General features: G+C 38.3%; 1 long non-coding RNA gene across 2 annotated transcripts in view; it reads right to left on the bottom strand.

The window, feature by feature from the left end:
• Positions 1-6,797: 6,797 nt before the first annotated feature.
• The window catches only part of LOC135310530 (uncharacterized), a 29,913-nt gene continuing 12,595 nt past the window's right edge, over positions 6,798-24,115 (bottom strand). The window contains exons 3-5 of one of the 2 annotated variants that reach the window (XR_010370627.1): positions 22,322-22,423; positions 15,711-15,832; positions 6,798-11,762 (exon numbers count right to left, since the gene is read on the bottom strand). This is a non-coding gene — a long non-coding RNA (uncharacterized LOC135310530). Of the gene's footprint in view, positions 11,763-15,710; positions 15,833-16,163; positions 22,251-22,321; positions 22,424-24,115 lie in introns of those variants that run through there. The other variant, XR_010370628.1, reaches the window with a different exon arrangement.

Here is a 24,115-nt window from a genome sequence, read left to right as displayed (position 1 = left end):
GTATACATAATTTTGTCCTCTGGAAGCACATTAAATACCCATAAATTAAACTGAAGTGTCTTGTGGAAGAATGCCTGCTATTCTACTGCAATATCTTAATCCACCTCTTTATACATTGGTAACATATGGTATTTTAAAAGCCATATAAAGTTAAGGCTCTGGCTTAACTTGTAAATGCAAATTAAAGGACACCTTATCCTTAATCCAGTGGATGTGTGTATGCTGCCCAAAATGAGATCCTGTAATTCCCTCCTAGCACTGCTCCAGTAATACAAACTACCATCTTATCCAGTAAATTTGGTGTTACCCTCTCTTTGCTCTGCAGCTTCTACCTCAGATCTGGTTGGCAAAAGTGAAATCCAGTCCGTGTAGGTTTAGATGAGGCCTAAACAAATAAAGTTATTTTTGCGTATACAGAACCTAACTTACAAATTCATACACATATGATGTTCTCACTGGTTTGTGTTTCACTGGCATGCACACACATATTGATTTTTAACATATATTTTTCAATAAAATGTAAATTTTACTTCCTGCTGTTGGTCAATGAGTTTTTATCTCTTGAGCATTTAAGAACCAAATAAATTAGAGAGAATCTTCTGCTGCAATCTGGTTGACATGGATACTGCATTGAGTTAATATTGAACAGCATGAATGAGAAATGCCTAGTTGTTTTACAATAACTGTCTCCATGTTAGATAATGTAAACCATCCATGGTAAAAAAATTCCATACCATTTGTCTGCCTCAAGGAAAAACCTGTTTGTACTCTGCCTAATGACAAACCCTAAGAAATACCAATTTGTACCTGATCATTACAATAACCTTTGAATTTAGCAGCTACATGTGGAAAGGTGCTGTCCTCCTCCACATGCCTGAAACCTTTGATCTGAGCAGTTACGCCTCTAAAGGTGCTGACCTCCTCCTCCACATGCCTGAGTCTCTTCTGGATGTCAGTGCTGAGCAGTGGCGCTGAAGAAGCACTTGTTCCCCCTCCCGGGGTTTCAAGGTTCAGCATTGACCCTCTGATGGCTGCTCCCAGGTCTTGAGACACAGAGCCTGTCTGTGTGTCAAAATCAGAGACTTATTATTTAAAAAAAATGGTGAATACAATTTGAAAAAGCTGTACCAAAATTTTTTTGTCAGCTTTTTGAAGCTTTGGAACAGATGGATTTTATCTTTTCTGCCTAGCTGAGGGAGTTTCTCCATAGAAGAACCTTCTTCAGACTACTGCTGCCTCCTCTGGCATACATTTGTCTAGTTCACTGATCTTTCTCCACTGTTTCCAAAAAGATAAGACCATGCTCTGCACTGTAGTCAAGAGCTTCACAGATATGTGCTGGGGGAGAAAATATTAATTTCCTGGAAAAGTGGTTGTTTTCTCAGAACATTCTCCATTCTGAAATTTTAATACAAAACCTTCTTTCTCCTAAATCCAACTTGTTTCCATGGGAAAAATCATATATCACGAAAAATGCCAAGTAAAGTCCAATCTGCATACCCCCTGAGGCTAAGACTTCACCATATGCTCTTTCCTTATGCTGTGATCCCTCTGGTTCTCAGGAAGGAAACGCATTTCCAAAGACATCTGTGAACATGTAGCAAACGCATTTATGGAAATAAAGGTGGAGCTTCCACAGTAAAGTGACTCCTATGAGAAACACAGGTTTTTTCCTTTTTTGGATAACAAGCTAGCTCATAACTGAGAAGTCACTGGTCACACCACTGCCTTTCAGGTAGAAGTCTATCCCTTCCCTGTAATATCCATTTTGTTTCATTCATTGGCATTATTCCCCTAAGATTTGTGTGAAAGGGAGCAGCAAGACCTCCTCTCCATGGATTAATTGGCTTGGCCTCAGACCCAGATAGAGCAGCTGTCATTCACATGAATCATTGCACAAATTAAGATTTGGATTATTCCCTCTCTTTTCAGTGTTTTACAGATGAAATGCCTCAATTAGACATGATCCCTTGCTACATTGTCATTTATTCCCACCATTCCTGAATGTGTCACTGTTGGCAAACCATGCTGTGTATGAAGACACCAGCCAGATTTGTGCAATGGCTTCTAAGGGTAGTGGCTGGTAGCAGAAGTGCTGCAGTTTTTGGCTTTTTTTGGTAAGACAGGTCTGTATTAATACAGACTGAGCAGCCTCCAAGTGGTGTGCACCCACATCATCCTCAGCTATTAACCATTTGCCCTAACACCTCAGAGGCAAAGGGGATACAATCATCTGAGATTTACTGTTTAGGGAATCCTGCTTTTCCTTGTTCATATCTCCTTTCAACAAGATGCTCTCTGCTCATTCTTTTCACCTTTGCAGCACAAGGCTGGATTTGTGCATTACAAGCACATATGATGTCTCATTAACCAGCCATCCTTCAGTTTACTAAAGCTTTGTGCTTCCTTTTGATGCTTTTATTTTCCTGTGCTCCTTCTCTGCTATGCCATTAATACAACTTTGACACAAAGCTTGCCAAGAGAATTGCATTGTCCTACTTCAGGCCTTTTATTTTGGCTGGTTAATCTGTTCAACATAGCTATAAAAATATTTTGATGCATATTATCTGACAAAGCTAGGTTGAACTTTAGCCAGGCTAAATACTTAGTAGCAAAAATAAAAGCTGTATTTTCTTTCCCTCCACAAATCTAATTCTTTCTCACTATTTCCAAGTCAGTGGAATTAGAGCTGGCTGGAGGGGAAGATCCAAAACAATGTATACAAAACCTGAAATATTACAGGCAGCATGAAATCCTGTGTATGTGCATCCATTTTGCTATTCTTTCAGACAAAGCAAATATTTATTAACAGTAAGTAACCAATTTATGTTTATGCTGCTGATTTTTAAGGAAAATAATTAATTGCTGTTCTTTAAAAGTTGAAGTATTTATGTTTCTAGTTTCTCCCGGTCATGGTTGTTACAGTCACAGGTTTAATGGGGTGAAGGGGTAGCTCTTGTAGTTCTTAATCTAAACTGAGTCCAAAGCTAAATGTGTAACTACTACTCAGCTAGTGTGCTTGTGATTGCAGCTGGCTGGGGGTCTTCTTTTTTAACTAGGCTGATTTACCTGATGTACTTTTGCGTATGCAGAGTGAAGGCACTGCAAACTCACTCTAGGTGGCAATTTCACAGCAGGGAATATTATCAAAGTACCAGAACATTAGCTATGCCTACATTTGAGAAATGCATTTTATGCCATATATGTATATACAGCATTCTTGACCCCTAGTCTTGGCTCCAAGCTTTCCTATGTGTCCAAAACATATATATAACAGATGTTTCTTTGTTTCACACCAGCCACTGTAGACACAGCTGATACTCTTCAGTGGACATGTTTATTCAAACTTTCAGACAAAATATCTCAATCACCTGGTAAGAATTTAAATTTGAAATCTGCCTTTCTTCTGTGCAATATGAAGCTTGACTTTTGTCTCAATCCTTCCTGCAGCTTTTTTGCCACTCCTGCTAAGCTCAAACTGTGCTATACCTGGAGTTTTCTCTTTTCCCTGGACTGTGAAGCCTGGACACTTAGACTGCCTTTTTTTGCACCAAGCAGTTTTATGGACTAGTGTCCAAATCAAAAGGAGGAAATGATATTCACTTCTTAACAGAAGTTTACCACAGATCTTAAGGGTTCAAAACTGGTGATGTCAAAGACAAGTTCAAAAAGCCTTTGGTCTGCTGAAAAAGGAGTAATTAGCCCCGGGTTTCTGTACCTTTTCCAGCTTTTTTCCTACTCATTTATTGAAGCACGTGGCCAAAGAGAACTGTCTGCTAATTTTAAGCACTTTGTATGACAATCAACCAGTTTGCAGCTGGTTTATGGAGATGACATTAAGTTACATTCAGAGGACCTTATTGTGATCTCACCTCTTAAAAAACAGGAGCAATCTTCACTAAAGCCATGAGGTATGCAGCCAAAAGACAGGCACAGACAAGATCAGTGTGAGACATGCGGTGTCTGGTATGTTGCTGTGTACACTTCCTTGCTGCACCAACCCAGCTGGGGTTTTCATCATAACATGCACAAAAAGGCTTACTAAATGTGAAATAAGAAAGATGCTTAATTCCTCTGATTTCTCCAGGGAAATCCTCTCCTCCCTTCAGGGGTGGAAATGGCCATGTGACTTTCTGAACTGGTTAGACTGGCTGCCAAGTGTGCAAAATATTGCCAGGTTTGATAGATCTTCCCTTGCTGTTTCTTTCCTCATTTGGCTCACTATAATTTTAATTCCACCCCAGGTGTCACAAAGATAAAGTATGAATAAACTCATCAGGGTGATACTGGATACAAAGGCAGCATTCAGGCAAATTTCCCTCTCCTCAAAGTCTGAGTCTGTAAAGCTTAAAGAAGTCACAAACTAAACCAGGAACAATCAAAATTATGATTGAAAAACATATTTCATTTTTCTCTTTCAGACAGCCTATCCCTACTTCATTAGAAAACATTTCTGTATCTTACAAGAATTCACTTTAATGATCATATTTTTTTTTATATCCATGTTTAAAACTCCTCTTGGTAAGAGTGGGTTTCAGGTATAGCCCTTTTTCCTAGGTTAAACGGCTTTTTCATCAGCCAAGAACCACTTTCTACACAGGAGAAAAGGTTTTCACTGCCCAACATCTGTTGAAAATTCGTGTTAAAAACTAGTACTGGAGAGCCTGAGTTTGATTTAGACTTAGCAGTGCCTTAATGAATTATTTTTTTTTTGCCTTTGGGCTCATCAAATGTGCACTTAAGTGCACAAATACATGCATTTGGGCACCCTGCTGCAGCCCTGCACAAGACACAAAACAGGAACAGCCTCCTCTGTGAAGTGCAGGTTTAAAGCTTCATTGATGTGTTGAAACAAACATGCAGCACAATTTGAGTGCATTCAGAGGCTGGATCTTGAAAACTGGAATTCCCAAGAGGAAAGCTGACAGTCAGAGAAATGTTGAGGGCAGTGCTGCAGTTGCCTGGGAGGAAGAGCTTGTTAGTGCCCTTTATTCAGATGTATAGGTCTTTCTATGTTCATTCTTTGGATTTAAGTGGGATTTTTATAATCCCAGTGTTTTGAATGTCTTTTTTCAGGCCTTCTCACATTGCTTTAAATGTGCAGAGCTCATGTGTACCAAGCTGTTCTTTCAAAATGTCTCACAGGAAAAACACCCTGTCCCCACGGGTTACAACTTCAGAGGCCTCCAGCTGACTACCCTGGGCCTGAGACATCTTCTTCATGCTATCTTTAATATAAATAAGAGGTAATCAATTACCCTTACTCATGTGAATAGTCCCAAGACTTGGCCTCAGTTTCACCTTTTGAGGAATGACTGATAATCACAGCCATTTTGGAGCTAGTACCTAAGCTACCAACATTTAGGAAAAATCTCTAAATTACACATCTAATGCACCATTGCAAAGGACGCATGAGTACAGGCTCACTCCCAATTCATTCATCTTCCCAAGGATACAGAGAGTGATCCGTGAGGACAAGAACCCAAGAACCCATGACAATGTCATTTGTCTTTCCCATTTTAGTTACTTAAGAGGTCAAGAAACACATTGCCCTTGACAAGAATTTACTCTGAAGTGGATTTTTTCTACATACAAATACTTTGCTTTCAGTGCAGGTTGCTTTACAAATTTATATTTTGTTCTGTTCTTTGTTTAGAATCTCCACTTTCTGGACGTTTGTAGGTAGTGTTATGACTCAGCATAAACTTGATAGTTTTAAAAAGAAGAAAAGCACTTTCAGTTTCTTTCAGTTCTTTGTAATTAAAGGACCAAAAAGATGAAGCTAGGTAGTAAGTAGTTTTCATGTCTCTTTAATATCATCAAGGAAAAAATCCTTGGATCGGTTGACTAAAAAAATGTCATATATAACAAGACAAAATATGTCCTCGTAGAATCATAGATTAATTTATGTTGGAAAGGACCTCCAGAGGTCTAACTCCAATCCTTTTTTTCAAAAGAGGGCCAACTTCAAAGTTAAATCAGGTTTCTCAGGACTTTGTCCAGATGGGATGGGCTTCATCCTTGTCCAGATCAAAGGATCAGAAATGCCACAATCTCTCTGGCAAACCTGTTACAGTCTTTGAATGCTCTCATCATGAAGACTTTATATATGTGTGTGTGTGTGTGTGTGTGTGTATCCAACAGCAATTTCCCTTGCTGAACCTTGTGTTTGTTGCCTTTTGAGCTTCTGCTGTATACCTCCAAAAAGAGCCTAGGTCCATCTTCTCTGTACCCCATTTAGGCAGTGGAAAGCAACAAATAGTTTCCTCCTTGGCCTTCCTCTTCTGTGGCTGAGCAAACTTAGACACATCTAGAGCCAAAATAATTGTTTTTATAGAAATGAATTTTCAAAAAGCAATGTTGAGCTCCATATGTATTGTGTCTCAGTGGTTATATCTATAGCAAATGGACGACTTGGGAAGAAAGGCAGTGTTCAAGGTTTCAGCCTACTGTTTAATAATCAGGCACCTTCCTATTCTGAAAGTCAGGCACTTGGCTGGCAATCAAGGACCTTAAACAAACTGGTGGTATTTCAGCCTTGGATGAAATATCAACTCACTTTTTCCTAGTACTATTGTCTCTAAAACCTTGCTTATAACCCTGAAGTAAAGAGACAAGACCAAAGGGACACACTCAAAGGAACCAAAAAGAATGAAATGTCATTTTCATTTTTACTTTTCTAATGATAATTTCATTCTTCTATAGATCATGAATACTGTCAATCATTATGTCTCATAAAAATGGGAATACATGAGTATTTCACTGAATTTTTGAAGAAAGAATTACATATATTCAATTTTTCTTGATGTCAAAAATGTTGCTGAGCTGTCTACATCAGGTCTTGATCCCAAATGGGAGGGAATGCTAAATTAGAGCTAAGCTGCATGCCTGGAAGAAGCCAGATTGGAATAAAATAATGACATGAAACCATCCTTGATTCTCCTTACTCCCATCTGTCTTGGATCTGAGGCCAAAGGGTTTAGCTCTGAGGTTTTGATCTGTCTGAACAAACAACAGGCCGTTTAAAACAAATATTGAACATTGAAAAACTATCAGTCAGTGCTTACATTGCAGAGTTGTTATTGTTATGTTTAATGCTGTACAAATATACGGTACAATTATGCTAGTATATATGTTACCCATCTCAGAAGGTCCACATGATAAGACCCTAAGGTTGCTCATAAACGGAATTGTCCTGGATCTGTCCTATCTATAAACCCGTCACTTGTTATCACCACCTCAGCACTTTAAAATGTGATGCTCATCTGAGTGGAGGGTTCTTCACTGACCTTCACACAGAGTTCATGGGTTTCCCTTATCAGTAGGAGTGCCACTGGTGCCAGCAGGATGCACTGTACTTGCTCCATTCCTACCACTAGAAAGTAATACAAGCATGAGGCAGTCCAGAGTCATCTGGCCTCTGTGAAAATACACCTTCTACACCCACTGAACTTTATTTGCATTATTGTCAACACAAAAATTGCCTTTGCACCAGAAAATAACAGTGCCCTGGTCAAAACACGTGGTCCTTCCCCAAATTTCACAGCATCTGTTTAGGAAACAGACTCTGCATGTCTCTGACCATGAAAGGAAATGTGGATTGATTGGTAAGAAACACAGCTGGAAGTGGCCCATGTTACACGCAGGTTACTTTTCTCTGCATGTACCTAGGAAAAGAAGGTCCTGTAAGTCACACCAAGGAGCAGGTTATTCACAAGGCAACTAGAAATCCTGTAAATTCTGGGCAGACAAGACTTTGGAAATATCCTGCATATTTATTTTAAGATGAACCATAAAAAAAGAGATCAGTATCACCAAAATATATGTTGCAAAGGAGACCAAGGCATCAGATAAATTGCAGTGTTTGGCCTGTACTGGAGAGACTTGCCTCAAGGCTCAGTAATTGCTACAGTCTGCTGTGTAAGAAGGATGGCAATGAAACAGGTAGGTCAGACGGGAGAAACAAGCCCCGTTCCCTACAGAGAAATTACACTCTTGCATAAAACCAGGGCACTCTTTCTGGAAGATCTGTGTATATTCATGTGGAAAGAAAGAACCAAACATAATTACTTGCAATGCTACCATGCATATAAATACAGTTGTGATAATATGTGAAATAAGCCAAAACATTTGCTGGGCTGTTTTCTTTAGAAGGACCCAGAAAACACCATAATAATAACCCTATCAATCTAGAAAAGAACAACTTCTGCTATGACACAGGGACATAGCTTTGAAGACATTTTGGCTGTCCTGCCAAATGCAAAGAGACTCAGATTTTTTTTGTTCTCTGTACTAGGTTAACACACAGCCTGAGAAGTAAGTGTCATGCTTCTATTATTTCTGAAATACATTATTAGTCTTTGCTTTCTTGCCTTAGCTCTTTCTTTTGTCTTCTAGTTCAGTAGTTTTAAAGATCCTTCCAATATATGAACCCCAGAAACATTCCCAGTAGGAAGAGGGACCCATTTCCCATACATTGATTGTTGTAAAGCGTTTGCAAATATGCTTTCTGTTGTCACTTTTCGCTGACTCCTTAAAAGCAGACATGGGTCCCCCATGGTTTTGCAGTCCACAGCCTGAAAACTACTGCTCTAGACACTTTGGCATTTAATACTGTGTTTCTCTGTCATTGTGTTTTTAAGCAGCTTCTGTTCAGAAGTAGGTCAGCATGTGCCAGCAGCTCATGATCTGGAGAAAAGGCGACACTCTGGGTCATGCCTCACTATGGCTGTGGGAGTCCTGATCCATGACTTGAGTGTCTGTTCAACTGCTACCTCAGTTTCTCAGATCAAACAGGCACAGAGACCTACACACAAACAAGCACAGAGTGCACTAACTTTTTTAATCATGAGCAAATATCTGCTTCTTACTTACAGATTTGCAAGCTGGGTAAGTCATCAGTGTTAAGTGGATTTTTTTCAGAGCAAGGAAGAGAGAAAATTTGCGTGGGGACAGCAGGATTCAAGCCCTTCTTCTTTAATGAGGGCTCCCAGCTTCATCTGCAGTGACCTTCATGGCAGGCCTCCCATGGACTTCAGTCGGGTCAGGGTTTTGCTTTGAAAACTGCATGCTGGAACATGTCGTTTTGCTCAAAGACTGTTTACAGCTTGAGGGAAATGGAACTTGCCCACTTAATGTAGAGGGCTTTAAAATCCCCAAGCAGTTCATTTTCCAGTGTTAACTTCCCCAGCATTGTAACCTCAGACCCAGGGGTTCAGCCATCTGTGACCAAGACTCAGATTTGCAAAGAGTGACAGGGCTCCAAAATGACATCAAGTTATGCATATTACAACATTACAAAACTCTTGGCTTGGATGTACATTTTTTCTCTTGATGATGGGGAAATTTAGTTCGAGGTTGCCTGAAATTAAGACAAACATGAGAGAATAGCAAGCCCATCTCTACTTTTTTCAACATGTGGTTGCTTTCTGTACCCACAAGGGACTCACTGTCCATATCCTTCCGAGACCAGCACTAGCTAAGTGGTTATGTGGGATGCTTAGGGGATAAGCAGTTTGATTACTGTAAGCATCTTGCTTAATATACTAAGTCATGCAGTTCCACCTGGTGGTAAAAACATAAAGATTTTATCTCTGTAGTTTGTTAAAATGTGCCAGATAATTCAAGATATCCATACTTCGCTTATCGGAAAAGCAACCAAGTATAAAGGACAATCTTGTAGTTTTGATGGTAATTGTTATAAGCTAGTTATTTTTCAACAATGGTTTTAAAAGTGTGTAAACACACATTCAAACTCTAGAAAAATTAACTGTTATTGAATCTTTAAAACATGAGCCTGTCATCCTCCATCAGCATGTAAAGACATATGAGTTTGTATCTATCAGCAACCCAGCTCTATTTTGATGAATGAATTCTTAACAGAAAGTGATAATTTCCTCACTTTTTGAAAAAACATTTTACTGGGATTTTTTTTTTCCATTCGTCTCCATTAGATTCTTTAAGGACGTGAATGCCAATATCCCATTTCCTACAGAGTTTGCTTGAGACTTTAATCCCAGAAATTACTTGCTCCTGCAGAGCAAGTAACTGTGACAAGCAGCACAGTACTACCGTTATTATGGTGTTCCAAATGCTCAAGTTAATCAAATAAGAAGAAAAGGTAGCTTTTAGAGCAAAATTTACTTGCTATTTTGTCAAAACATGTGCATTCCATTAGTAGTAAGCAGAACATCAACAAGTAGCAATCACAGTACTATCATTTTTGCCCCTTTAGTTCTAAAGTTACAGACTTAAAGGCAAGAAACGATCACTTGAACAGAACAAACAATTTTTTTTAGAAAGACGTTACTGTTACTAACCATAATTGCAAAGATGACAACTCTCCTCATGTTTTTAGTTATCCTCTATTTAAAATGTCGTGTTTTGCTTCTAGGCTGAGCTTGTCTAGCTTCAAATCCAAGCTTTAAGTTGAATTTTGCAGTACCATTACCTACTAAAGGCTCTGCCAAAGACAAGTCTGTTCCTGAAACCTGGGAACTCCACTCAGCCACACGGTTGCCACTTCACTATTTTCCCATCTCACCACAATGAGACCTACTTTCTTGGGACAGAATGAACGTAAAAAATTACTAGCTCCTTACTCCCTCTAGAAGACTTCCTAAGTACATAGAGGCTTTGTACACACTGTACACCTTCCTTCACAGTCACATAAGACTGAACCTGAAGAGACACATGTGTTCTATAGTGGTTCAAATGCATGATCACTCCTTACTTTTCAATAGCAGCAATGCAGAAACCCAGACAAAGAAAATAATGGAATGTTATATTCCCACTTCAGGGTCCTCACCACTCTTAAATTCTAATTGTGTTTTCACTGTGGACCTCTGAAGCACCCAGATATTTTTCCTGTAGCTTCAAGTTTCTCCTCTGAATCACTATGAAGCTAAAATTGGTGTATCCTTTGCAATAAATTTAATTTATTCTTGGCTGATCTCACTGTGTAATCTACCCTTTTCACACCTTTCAAATTTTTGTTTCTTGTAAATCCATGTTCTGACTTTTTAGGCACATTGCTTTTGAAAGGCTTTCCCAGAAGTTGTCTTTTTTTGTTCAGATCCTCATCGAAATGCCATTTTTTTTTCAAATCCTACCCTCTTAGAGATTTTACAGAAAATTAGTTTCTCTGTGCTTCTGCTTCGCATTCTTTCAAGGTGTTTCCAACCCGACTGGCAGGCAGCTAAGTTCCACTTTGCTCCTAAGACTTGATTTTAGTACCAAATAGTGGACTTTACAAGCAGCAAATATTTATAATTCTGGAGCTTCATAGCATCAGACAGAAACCATAGGGTTTACAGAACCAGACTTCTGAAACTGCCACTTCTCTGGATAAATCAAATCACTTCTTAACCCTTTCTTTGGTAAGCAAAATGGATTGTGTTCCTTAGCATCAGTATTATAAGTCATGGTGCTTTTCTCCCAAGCCTTAAGTCATTATTAAGGTTTTCCTCTGACTGTCAATAAGGTAACATTTAATTAGTGATCATACTAGTGATCGTATCATCAAATAACTTCGTTAATCTCATTTCAGAGAGTTCCTGGATATAATGAGTGTCAAGACAGGGACAGATCCTGGCAACAGGCTGCTGCTTCCAAGAGGATGCCGTAAGCCCGGTGTTACTCCGATACATTCCCAACTGCATTCTTTCATCAAAATTTGCATCTGAAGCTGTTGCAGTAACACAGCAATAAAGAGCTTGTGTGGTGGTTTAGGTATTTTCCTGGACAGTAGTGGCTTCAGTTTCCTGGAAGAGAAGCAAATTTGGGAATCCATCTAATAACAACCTCTAACCATTGAGCTGATCTCTGACAATCTGCTCCATTTTAAGGTGTAATTTAAGACAATGAACCAATGTTCTGTTCAGTTTGCTAGAGCTGAAACATCTTACTCAGCAAAGATAAAAAAATGTGATTTCATAATTATACTCTGGTCAAAGGATCATGTAATCTGGGACTATTTCTTGTAGAGGTCACAATGCATTTCTGAATGACAAGGCCATCTTTTTGGAAGCACTCCCTCCTGCTCACATGAATGAAAATTAAATTCCCTGTACACCTCAAAGGACAAATCAAGCTATGACTACCCTATCCTGAGAAATCATGAAAATTGCTCAACAGTGAAAACTGCCTTCACACTCTCTCCATCCCTCATGCATTTCCCTTACACAGGGAGCAGTCTGATTTCCTCCAGCTGTGATTCCTGCTCTGCTTCCACTCTTACAAATCCTCAGAAAGTGTCCTCGGGATTAAATGTTAGGGAGGGCAGGGGCAGGGTGTCATTCCAGTGACAAGATTGTGCAGATTAAAATGTAATGTAATAAAACAAGTTTTTTTAGAAATATGCACTTACAGGCATTTAACTCTAAGCAGACCATTTCATAGCTTTTATTACACTGGACTTCTGCCAGTAAATGAAAATCACATGGAACACTCAACTTTCACAATGAGATTTTTCCCTTATTGCATCTAACTGCCTACCACCTCCACTGGTGATCTGCCTTTGGCCCCCTTTGAGATTTAGGCCATTAAATTGCTTCCACATGACAGGACTCGGAATGCTGAAAATCAATCTAACTTATGATTCTGAAGTTTAGTTTCCTTCCAAGAGTCATATTTCAAAAGTTCGCAGCTGAACCCCTTCCTCTTCTAGCTTCAAGCCGGGATCATTTAAAGGTGATTTAAACACTATGAGAAGATTGTAACATAAACTCTTTCTCTGCATTGATTTATTTTTCAACATGAAAGAGTTAAGAGAAGAAAAACCTTTTAGAATGTATCAAGCACTAACATTAAGGCATTAATTGTGGAAAGCGTCAGAAAGATTATCTGATTGCTGCTTATTTGAACATGTCATTTACTATACAATTCAACAGCTTGTTTTCAAGCTCTCCTCTCCCTGTCACAGATTACAAGACACGCTGATCTAGTCTCTGGCAATCTGGTGCTATACTGAATAATGGGTTTGGACACCATTGGCCAATCTTCACAAATGCTTCAGGATAAAGAAAACTACCCTTTTTATTTTTGTTTATTCCAGCCCCTCTTGCACTGGAATTTCTTTGTCTAGGAACAGGATTGTATACCAGCATTTAAGTGCTCTTGATAAATTTGCTCCCAGTGGCCATGAAAGAGCTGTGTTCATTTCTTAGCCCGCTAATCCTTTGTGATAGTTTCACTAAACTGAGCCTTACCGTCCATTTTAAAGGTCCTTTCAGTAAGATTAAAAGCAATGTAATAAGTGATGTATAAATATTTGGATATTCTGTTGTTTACCAAACAGAATACAAAGCATTTGCTTTTTTCCCCCGGGGTCCTTCTTTGCACTAGCCACCCTTAATTTATGGCCTAAGGGTTAATACTATACAAACAATCATTTATTTCAGAAGAAATGTGATCATTATTAAGCTATTCCATTGGTTAAAAAAGAACCTTTGTTTTCTTTATCCCAGCTGGTTTGAGGTGATTGCCTCAGGCTGCAGGCAGGAGAATGGAAAGCAGATGAAGCATGTTGAAGATTAACCACACAAAGAAACTGCCTAAACAAAGAAAGGGCCAGGATAGGAGGAGGAAAGCCTCTCAGCCTAGATAGGCATACCAGAAAAGAAACTGCGCATAGCTGCTCACTACTTCGTATCTTCACAAAAAAAAAAAGAGGAAGAAAGTTATCAGCAATTCCTGTGGACTGATCTGTACATATGCAAACGAACAGGGCTTGCGGGCACTTTCTGATAAGAAAGGAAATGTGACAGCCCACCAATGACATTTGGAATAATCTCCCCAGTGAAGTGGTTGACTCCTTCAAGATTCGGCTGGACAGGGTGCTGGGCCATCTTGTTTAGACTGTGCTCTTCCTAGAAAAGTTGGGCTAGATGATCCCAGAAGTCCCTTCCAACCTGGGATTCTGTGATCCTGTGATTAACCCAAATGCTGATATGAGGAAGATTTTTCAAAGGCGAAGCTGTTCTTCATTTTGGTCTGCTTACACTCACATTGGAGACCAGAGGAGTCTCTTTAATCGTGTTAGAGACTGAAATTAAACCTGCAGAAATCTATTCAGCCATATTACCCTTATATGTCCCACTACCTCATACATCCCAAATGCACTAATGACTTTTGTCTCCAGTACTTTATATGGGATTCATCTTACCCAACTGAATAAATTAAAGTTTTAAAAAGTTTAAACATTGGTGCTACTCACCCTGGCTTCCTTTGCAGTTAAGTGAGAAAAATAAGGAGTGATTTACATGACTTGCCTTAACAATCTGTCTTAGAAAGAGATGAACTACCCTCTGGAGATGCTCACTTCTTTCCACTGATTGCCAATGGAGACTACAGTGAGCAGTACAAGCTTCAAAGCCTGATTTTGCAGCACCTTACTGAGGAGTACACAAGCAGGGAATTAACTTTCTGCTAGAGAAAAGTTTTTCCTAGGCATTTCCAGGAGACTGGCAGTGCTATTGCAACAGTGTTTCCGGCTGGCAAACCTAATATTAACAATCACAAGAGGTTTATTTATTATTATTTTTCTTATGAAAAATCCCTAATGCATTGGCCTATGCTCACTGCCAGTTAAGTATCATTTTGCTTGATGCCAAGTCAAACTGAAGTCATGGTCAGTACTGACAATAACTCAGAACAGTGTCTAGCACAAAGTGTCCACCAGCAGACTCAAGGAGACATCTTTAGAAGTCCTCTCGGTGGGGACAAACATGTGGAAGGTCCCCAGTGCGTTTCCTTACTCTCTATTAAAGGACACTGTATGCCAAAGACACGCAGTCATGTTCTTTAAACTTGATAATTCTTATGGGTCCTATCCTTCCCCTTCAATCAGTAGCCACAGGATAGATCTTCAGTTTGAAAAATCTTCACTTACTCCATATTAAAGAACTTGTTTTCAATTATTTTTAAAGAAAGTTTATTTCTGGTTTTACATAGATTCTAGATGAGAAGTGTGACAGCTCATAGAGGAAAACAGCATTCTTGGAAACATAATGCTGGTTAGGTTCCTTTGATATTTTTGTGCTTAACTAAATACAAGTTACACTGAAATATGAATATGAGTGATATACCAGCACTTCATTAACAACCGTACACTGTTCCCTCTTCCTTTCCCAAATGAATTAAATTTTAATGCTATTCCTCAACTACAACTATAGAAATTTCCACAAACAGCTGAGGCAGACTTTTTGAAGCTGGCCTAAAAGCAGCAAAAAGTATCTACAGCTTTGTTACTTTTAACTGATAATTAAAATAGGAAAGCTTGATCACATCTATGTTAAGAAGAAAAAATATGGACACAAAAGTAGTCCTACTGAAGCCCTGGGAAAGACATATGAGTCTGTCCAGGGACTTTAACTGTCTTTGCATCAGGCCATCATTAAGCATTTGGCTGGACATGCTATTATAGACCCTTGATTTATGACTTTATCTCTGTTTCAGTGACTTCTGTGATATAAATGGAGTGGACATAGGATCTGTCTAACCAGGCTATCATCTGGATGTCATGGTAAAAGGAAAAACCTTTAGAACTTTTGCCACAGAATAGGGACATATCAAAATTGTATAATCTGGGGATTTTCAGTGATCCTTATGATAGAGTATTCTGCTGAGACAATCAGTAATCTGAGATGGGCTCTGGACTATCCAGAGGGAAAGGCAAAGCTGCTCATAACAGTGGAATCAGAAGCACATACCTGGATTCCACTGGGTTCCCAGAGGCTGGTTGGATAATGTTACACCACTAAATAGCTGACATGTCAGTGAAATGGTTTCTGCAGTCAGGCCTTGTATTGGTATAAGTTTTCCTTGAACTTATCTAAAAACATGATTTGGAAAGGTTTGTAATCAATGCTTCAAAACAAGGTTTAGCATCTTCATATAAAAGTTGCATTGCATGAATAATCTCTTTATACACTGGGTAATTCTATCAAATAATTTAACAGCTTTCTCCTCTTTTCTTGCTGAAGACACATTCCTGACTTCTATTCAGGAAAGGATTAAGGCAAATCTTCTGAGCAATCAGCTGACATTTTATTAGATTAATGCAGTTGACTTCTTCATGAGTTTTTCAAAGTGCAAAGACCTCATACGTATGAGCAAATGAATGAAATCATAAATCTTGACATCTAGTAGCAACACAAATTTTTTATGACTTATAAACATTTGTTTTGGCTGTTCAGCAACACCAAAGCTATACTTAGCATATAGCCACTATTAGTAGTATCAGGAAAGTCTGCCATTTGTCTGTCAGGGGTGGTTGTGTCACTTTGGAGTACAAGTGCTCATTTGCTTGTTTCATAACTGTCATAAGTTTTAATATTAAATGTTAATGCTAAACACTGAAAATAAAATTTCACTTTCACTTCCAAACACATCCTCTACCCATTGACATGCCTTTCCAGTCTCACAGTGATCTTCATTTGCTTGTTCTCTTTCAGATCACACTAAACTATAAACTTATCTCTTGGCAAGGTCAAAAAATCTTATGCATCTCTACAATATCACATAAATGCTAAAATTAATTTGATTTATAATACCAGAAATGTACGATCTGGGTGCCTGAAATTCTTCTTTTGTTAAGTTGCTCATGCCAAAATATGCAGTTCTCCAGGGATTTCTCTATATCTCACTGGCATCTACCGGGGAAGAACTGTTCTGTAGCCTGCTTTTTTTCTAGTTCTCCACAGTTATGAGACTTCTTTTTCTTGCCACAGTGAAGTTTTAAAAATTAAAATCACTTTCTGTTATCCATTTTCTTCCTGCGTACCTTTATTACTGTTTGAGATTAACCACCAAAGATGACATGTGTTTGATTTTGTTTTGTGGACACACAATATCTATTGCATCACTATTTTGCCAGGGGCATTCGAAGTGCCCTAGCAGATGAGTGCATGCGTGCTTCTGACTCTTGGATATGAAGAGAGCTGTTTGAACAGCTACAGCCAGCTCCATTGTGTTCATAGCAAATTCTGTGAAGTTCCTTTCAGCTACATGTCACTTCCAGTTTACATTGTCTGAAGCTTTAACAACGATAGATGGTACTAAGCTCTTTGCAAAATTCTTGTTCAATCAGGGGCTGATACCCAAACCTGGCTGCACATAATTTTTTAAGTATGATTACTTTTTCAATAAGTGTGAAATAATTTTCATAGGCACATTCAGACATTTTTTGGACATTCAGATTTTTTATTCTACGTGGCATATTTGGCACTACTATTTACCTATGTGGAAAATAAATAATGAAATAGACAAATCTGCCATATGAAGAAGACAAAAATGAGAGGTGCTCAGTGCTTTCCTTACAGAAAATAGTACTGTTCTGTTTCATACCATCGTCAACTGTAATTTTGGCTCAATCATTCTCCCCAAAGGCTAGGAGTACTTGCTTTAACAGAGAAGCTCGCCTAACTGTTCTGCAATAACTCCCCCATGTGGGCATTCCATTTTAATCTATATTTATTATTTAATTTTCAGAAGAGGAAAGTTGTTTCAAATATTAGTCTTCCTTTCAAGTATAGTGGCTGCACACACAATTTTTTCTGTTACACTTATGATGTATGGAAATCTTTATCTTGGTTACTCTCCCTGTGTCAATAAAATCCAGAACATGTCATCTATGCTAATCTAAGACTCAACATGCACATATTGTTTTGATTCCCTATAAGGAGGAATGGTTCCAGCTGCATGAGAATGAGCTGAATTGCCTTTACTGGTAAAAGAAGGCTAAACATTAATCTTTTCCTATTATTTAGTCGGTTAAGCCTGACTCCTCTGGAAGCTCATGTTGAGCTGCCTGGCTTCACCTCAGTTTACTCAGTTTGCTGAAGTTAGGCAAAGCCTGTTTGCTGTCAATAGCTCTCAGCGTGTCTAATCAGCCTAGTCTCTGAGTACTGGTTAGAGCTGGCAGCTATCCCTTGCTAATGCTGTCAGTGTCGCTCAAACCCATGGAGATGAACTGGTAGTGCAAACAATTTGGAGGGCACATATGGACTAGAAGTTTTGGAGGACTGTAGACCCTCCAAAACTCTATCTGGTCAGTACAGCTATGAAACTTCATATCAGAAGTTTAACATAATTAATTAACAGTTTCTAAGCTGCTCAGTCACACTAATTCTGATTGCTTCCCCACTTTCTATCTAGGGATAACAACAATCATCTGATTATCTGATGGGCTTTCTGAGAATGAATAAACACCGATTTTTGTCTTCACTTTAGCAAAGACTAAAATCTAAGTCCCTTAAATGACAGATTACCAAAGCATGAAAGACTATGTCATATTTCTGCTGCCATGTAGGTTGTATCACACAAGCATCCCCATCATATTTTTATGTGAGCTTTAAATGTAACTTGGCACAAAGAGGGGAAGAGATCCTCCAGTTCTCTTCTGTCTTTGAGCTGGTTGATTGAACAATGGGCTAGAGGTAGACAGGAGGCAGGCCATTTTCAGGCTGAGTAAACACAGCAATTTCTCACCCAGAAGTCTCCCCAGTGGCAGCTGTTTGACCTACAGGGGACTTGTCCTCTGTGTAGTCAAGAAGAAAATTGTGAAATAGGTCTTCTTGGATGTCTTCTTCTTCCTTAAACTTATTTCTTCTGGGAGCTAAGGTACCAAAATACCACAACAAAGGGAGTTTCTATCCTGTTTTCAGATGGACCAGTCCCAAGAAGTCCTGGCATCTCTCTAGGCCATTTTTTTTTTTTCATCTGATTCTAGACCGTATATAAATGTCAACGACTCATGTCTTCTGTCCAGAGGAAAACACACTTCCCCACTGCCGATTTCGCTTCTTTAATCTAACAGCTTTGTGGTTTCTCCCATTGTCCAAACTCATTCCCTAAATCTCCCCTTGGATGTGTCTGTATCAGCTATCAGATTTTGCCTTGACATTTGTATATACATATGTATCTATATATTTATATCTATCAATATATAATTTGCCTAAGAATATTTTTTATGTGTAACTTTCTGAAATGTACAGCTTCTCTTGAATAAAATTGACCCTTCATAGGTATTTGTTGAAATTAACATAATCTTTTTTCAGAAATGTTGAAAACTGAATCTTTTTAATTCTTCAGGTTTATTAATTTGGCAAATCCAGGGTAAGCATTTTTCATACTTTTGAGAGTAACTACTCTAATGCATTTACACCTAAATCAACACTTGAATTTTCTGGTAAACTCATGGAAATATTGCAGCTCCCCTTCCAGGGACTAAGTGAGAGTCTGAAATATCAAACTGAATGCTAAGGCCAGCTCGCCCTTTCGGTGTTTGGTGATGTAAAGGAATCTGACTAATGTAACATAATCTAAGGATAATAAGGTGAACAAATTCTTAGTTTCCTAATTAGCAGATGCATACAACAACTTTCCTTCCATCTGAGCTGGACGTCTATTGTCACTGACAGAAAGACGAGTGTTGAAGTTTAGAGCTTATACTTTATGTAAACTTCAGCAGTATTACTCTACCTGAATTACTAAGGAAACCTGAATCATCACATGTTAGTTGTTGTAATTAAATAAATAATAGCCCATTGCATCTTTGTATCATCTGTCCTTCAAGGCTATTAAAACATTTTCTAAAAATTTAGGCAATGCTATTACACACAAGTGAAATAACAGCAAAAGAAAGCAGAATTTGTGAATATGTGGAAGCTGGAGGGGGGGTTTGGGGGGGTGTATATTCACAACAGCTGCTTTAGCAGACAAAAAGATTCAGAGATGAAGATCCCTATGTGTCATATGCAGTCAGTGGAGAGATGCATGCCTCCATGGCCTGACTCAAAACACTTAATTTAGACACCTGTATGTAGACAGCTGTAAATGCCCCACCGCCTTCATTTTATGTTATATTAATGGGTCTGTCATTGAAGAAGCAGTAAGATATCTCAAATGAGTTCTCCCATTTTTCACATTTGACTCATTTCTTTCATTCTTCAACTGCAGTCTGAATTTGCTCCTCTTGACATTAGAAATCATTTGGTCTAGTAAGGCTTTTAATTGCTTTGTATACTTTAACATGATCTCAGTAGAAGCATTTGTTGTGTGGCCTTATCTTTACTTTTATTCTACCCAGAGTGCTGGGCTTTATACTGAGAATTACACTATTTGGCATTTTTCTTTTTATATGGAAAATATAATAAAAATTTTGCTTGTGCTATGACTAATCCTAAGAAAACCTCTCATGCAGAAACAGACTGTCACATAGGAGAGTCTGTAGGAGCTCTTCTCAGTGCTTAATAAATTCTCTCTCTTCAAATTCCCGTTTCTCCAGTGCTCTTGAATATCAAATTACATTTGTCCCTTTCATACTGAGAAACAGAAAAAGGTCAGTATCTGCAGATAGAGAAATTAAAAGTAGAGGCCCATGTACTAAGTAAGAAAGCAAAGATACCCTCTGAGTATGACTATACTTCTGGGTATAGTTAGCATCACACAAGCAGCCAATATAACTAGCATAATTTTCAAGCTGCCTTTTAGTTCCCTTTTTAGATTATTAAATACCACACACATCTGTATTTATCGGTGTAGCCTTCAGCACAAGTGCAGACTAAGTCCCTGATATACTCTCTTGGATCCATAGAAAGATGCCTTAATTGCTCCATTATCTCACAGCTTTTTGCTAAAAATACGTAGGCAAATATTTTAGTTATGACTTCCAGAAACATACCAGTATGATTCTTGTGTTACAGAAAGATTAAACATTCTGGGTGAGTGACAAGATTAAACATTTGGGGAGAGATTTCTGGGAACAGCAAACTAGAAAATAAGAGAGGGAGCATTTTTTGCTGCTTCTTCTGCTGTCAGCAGGAGGTCTCTGCACACTGCAGAACAAGAGACTGACTTTCTGCTTCCAAATTATGGACGTGTTAATTCCTTCCCTTCCAGGTTGACTACCAAAGCCAGGTAAAACCAGAGACTAGTGCCATTTTAGTGTCAATTTTCTTGGTAAGTTTAGTTATACATGCAAAGTTATCCATGAGCAACCCAGTAGGAGTCAGGTTTTAAATTGAGAAGGTACTATCCCAAACGTTTGTTCTGATCTCTTCAGTAACACAGACTGTAAAATCTTACCCACAGATTGGTAAAATTTTACCAATCTTACCCAATCTTAATCTGTGAACCAATACTCTGAACTTGCTCCCAAAACTTGGTTTTTGTATGACCTAGTCTGATGTTTGACAAGACAGATGCTGTGAATGCAAATATTGATGCCAACCACATTTTCCTTATAGATACCTGCTTTCACAGCTGAAATGAACAGCCTGAAATTGTTCAATATGCACCTAGATATGTACCTCTTATTTGGTAAAGAAGAATGTATTGATCCAATGGCAGGACATCTACAGAGATAAAATAAAAGTGTCAGGAATAAAAATAAATGGGTTAATCTGCAAACACATGAAATGGGACAGAAAGCAGGTGCACACAACCTTGTCATCACCCTAATTTTAACACTAACCTATCATGAACATTCTCTACTAAAGACCCACATTAATGCTAATATCATGCTTTATCCTCACCACAGAAAGCAAGTGCGTATGACTTCAAAGACTATTTACTGAAAAGGAAAATCATTATTTTTTATATTCACCAGGAGAAGTGTGTTCTGAGCTGTGTTGCTCAACATGTGGATGTTTGACTTGCCAATTAAGCCTTTCAATTAAAAAAAATACTGTTCTAGCACTGATCAGTTGACTGAGGGTGGGTAATACCTTACAACTTTATTCAGGTACAACTTTGGGCATCATGCCAGATGGCTTTTCATTGTTCATGTCCATTTCTAGGTACATCTATATTCTCATGAACCTGTATTTTACTGAAATATAAAAATTATCTTTGAAATAGGTAAGTGGTAAGCCTAAAATAAACACAGTTCCAGGCATTATTTTGCTAGGTGTTGTCCGCTCCATGGTGGATTTATATCAGTGGATTTCAGTGGGGTTTTATTAGTTTAAAGGAACAACTCAGAGCTCCTGCTGTTTCATACTACACTATTTTCCTTTAATGTTCTGAAGTCATTGGTTGAGATGAACTACACTGAAGAATAACATAGCTAAAACTAGCAAGAACAATCTGTTATTGCCGGTCTTAATCCCAAACCAAAAACTTCACGACAAAATCTTCTTACTGTCACTGTGTGAAAAGATATAATATGTTGAAGTGTTGGTATGCCATAAAAGGGACAGCAGTCATTCCAGCTGGCAGGAAACCTACTGCGCTACTATGCTCCATACCTGGAACAGAAAGATTTAATTATTTCCAGAATAGATCTGGGAGGTACAGGTATTAATTCATATGATCTCACATGTGTTTATCTGCAGAGTACCAGCTGGAATGCCGAACACCAGTTATTTGCACTTCCTCACTTCCAAACAGGTGTTGTGTCTGTAGGCAGAGACAAACCAGTCTGGAAAAAAGTGGAGAATAATATAGGTTATTCAACTAGGTTCTGCTAAATAACAATTCCACCAGCTATTAAGAATTTTTCGTTGCCCCAGCAGAGTTCATTATATTTCTGACACTTCTGGAGTTTTTTTAAAAGATCTGTTCTAAATGCAGAATTCCTTGTTGTGTTGCCCTATGTGAGGATCAGCAAGTTATTATCAGGTAATCCTGTATTACGTATCAGATTAGTCACCCTGTTGCAAAGCTAAGTCTGACAACTGCTTTGGAAGGCCTCGACATGGCCAAGCATCTGATGGCATTTTTTTCAATACTTGGGTTTTGACTTTCTGGGCCTGAAAGTCCAATGCTACTGCCTCTCTTGACAGAGGATCCAAGCATATAAAGGACACTCCAATTCATACGTCTTCTTTAATGCAATTATATTAACCACAAGCAAACACAGAAGCTGATACTTCTTCTGTGGTAGTGGATTATCCTCCTAGTGCTGACAAGTCACAGATGTCTTTTTTTTTTTGGAAAGTTTCCCAGAAAATACTCCCAATGCTGTCCAACACCACTGTTATCATGTTTTTTCTTAATTCTTTATTTTTCATATTTCCCCAACTCACTTCATATAAATCAGAACTGTACTGATTATCATTACCTGGTTATTTCCAATGGATAATTAGTAACACACGTACAGTATTCATCAATTTCAAATGAAAACTCAGGGCCATTTTGCTTCATAGACAGCAGCCTGTCTGTTGCTTATCAATGAACTCAAGTGTCTAATAAAGATTCAGAGTTTATGATGATTTCAAGCTAGTGAATCATATTCTAGGTTAGGAATAATGGCAAAAATTATTCATTAAAATGGTGCCAATATCAAGCATAACAAAAATACCTCCGCTCCCACATTCAGAGTGGTTTATAGCTCCATGACCATTGTTCTGCCTGAATTATTTAAAAAAGACTTGATTATATTTTGTGATTACATGAAGAGTTTATTTCTGTCCTTTCCAAATCCAATTCTCTGCTGGCTTTTGGTTTAACCCCAAAGAAATAAATCAATTGGCTCAGCATCCCCATAGTCTTCTGTTTGGAAGAATTCTAACAAATATCACTAAAATGACAATATCCAACAGTCATCACTGCAAAACACTGTTGTGCTAGGACAAAAAAATCAGTTTCTCAGTTTTAGGCTTCAACAGTCGGGTGGCAGTCTAAACTTCTGTGTTCAAAGGAGTGGGACATGAGCCTTCAGGGAACATTTACTTGTCTATCCTAGACCTGTATTTTTGAATAAGATGAACTGTGTTTCCAGGTTGACTACTGCTTTCCAGTGCAAGGGAAAAGTTTGACACAACTTTTAGGCCACTAATGCTCATAGGAAAGGTGCCACCTGTAATGTAGAGTTTATTTATGTTGGTTTATGACATAGTCTGAAAGCAATTAGAAAACAATTTTAATTGCTTGCAATTACTTTTAGTTCATAATAACACTCTCTGTCACCTTTTTGAAATACCTATGGAAAATAATTTTTTTTTCACACATTCATTTATTTTCCTCTAACTACCACATTAATTTAATGAGACAAATCTTAAGCTATCTGTAACCTGACCTTACATTTTTTACTGTCATGGTTGTGATGTGACATTTTGTTTTACACTAAGAAGTGCAGCAGGGACCATATATTATACATGCTTTTTTTGCC

This window comes from Phalacrocorax carbo, chromosome Z, assembly GCF_963921805.1.
Source record: "Phalacrocorax carbo chromosome Z, bPhaCar2.1, whole genome shotgun sequence".
Classification (NCBI taxonomy): domain Eukaryota; kingdom Metazoa; phylum Chordata; class Aves; order Suliformes; family Phalacrocoracidae; genus Phalacrocorax; species Phalacrocorax carbo.
This window is presented reverse-complemented; position numbering and strand designations above follow the sequence as displayed.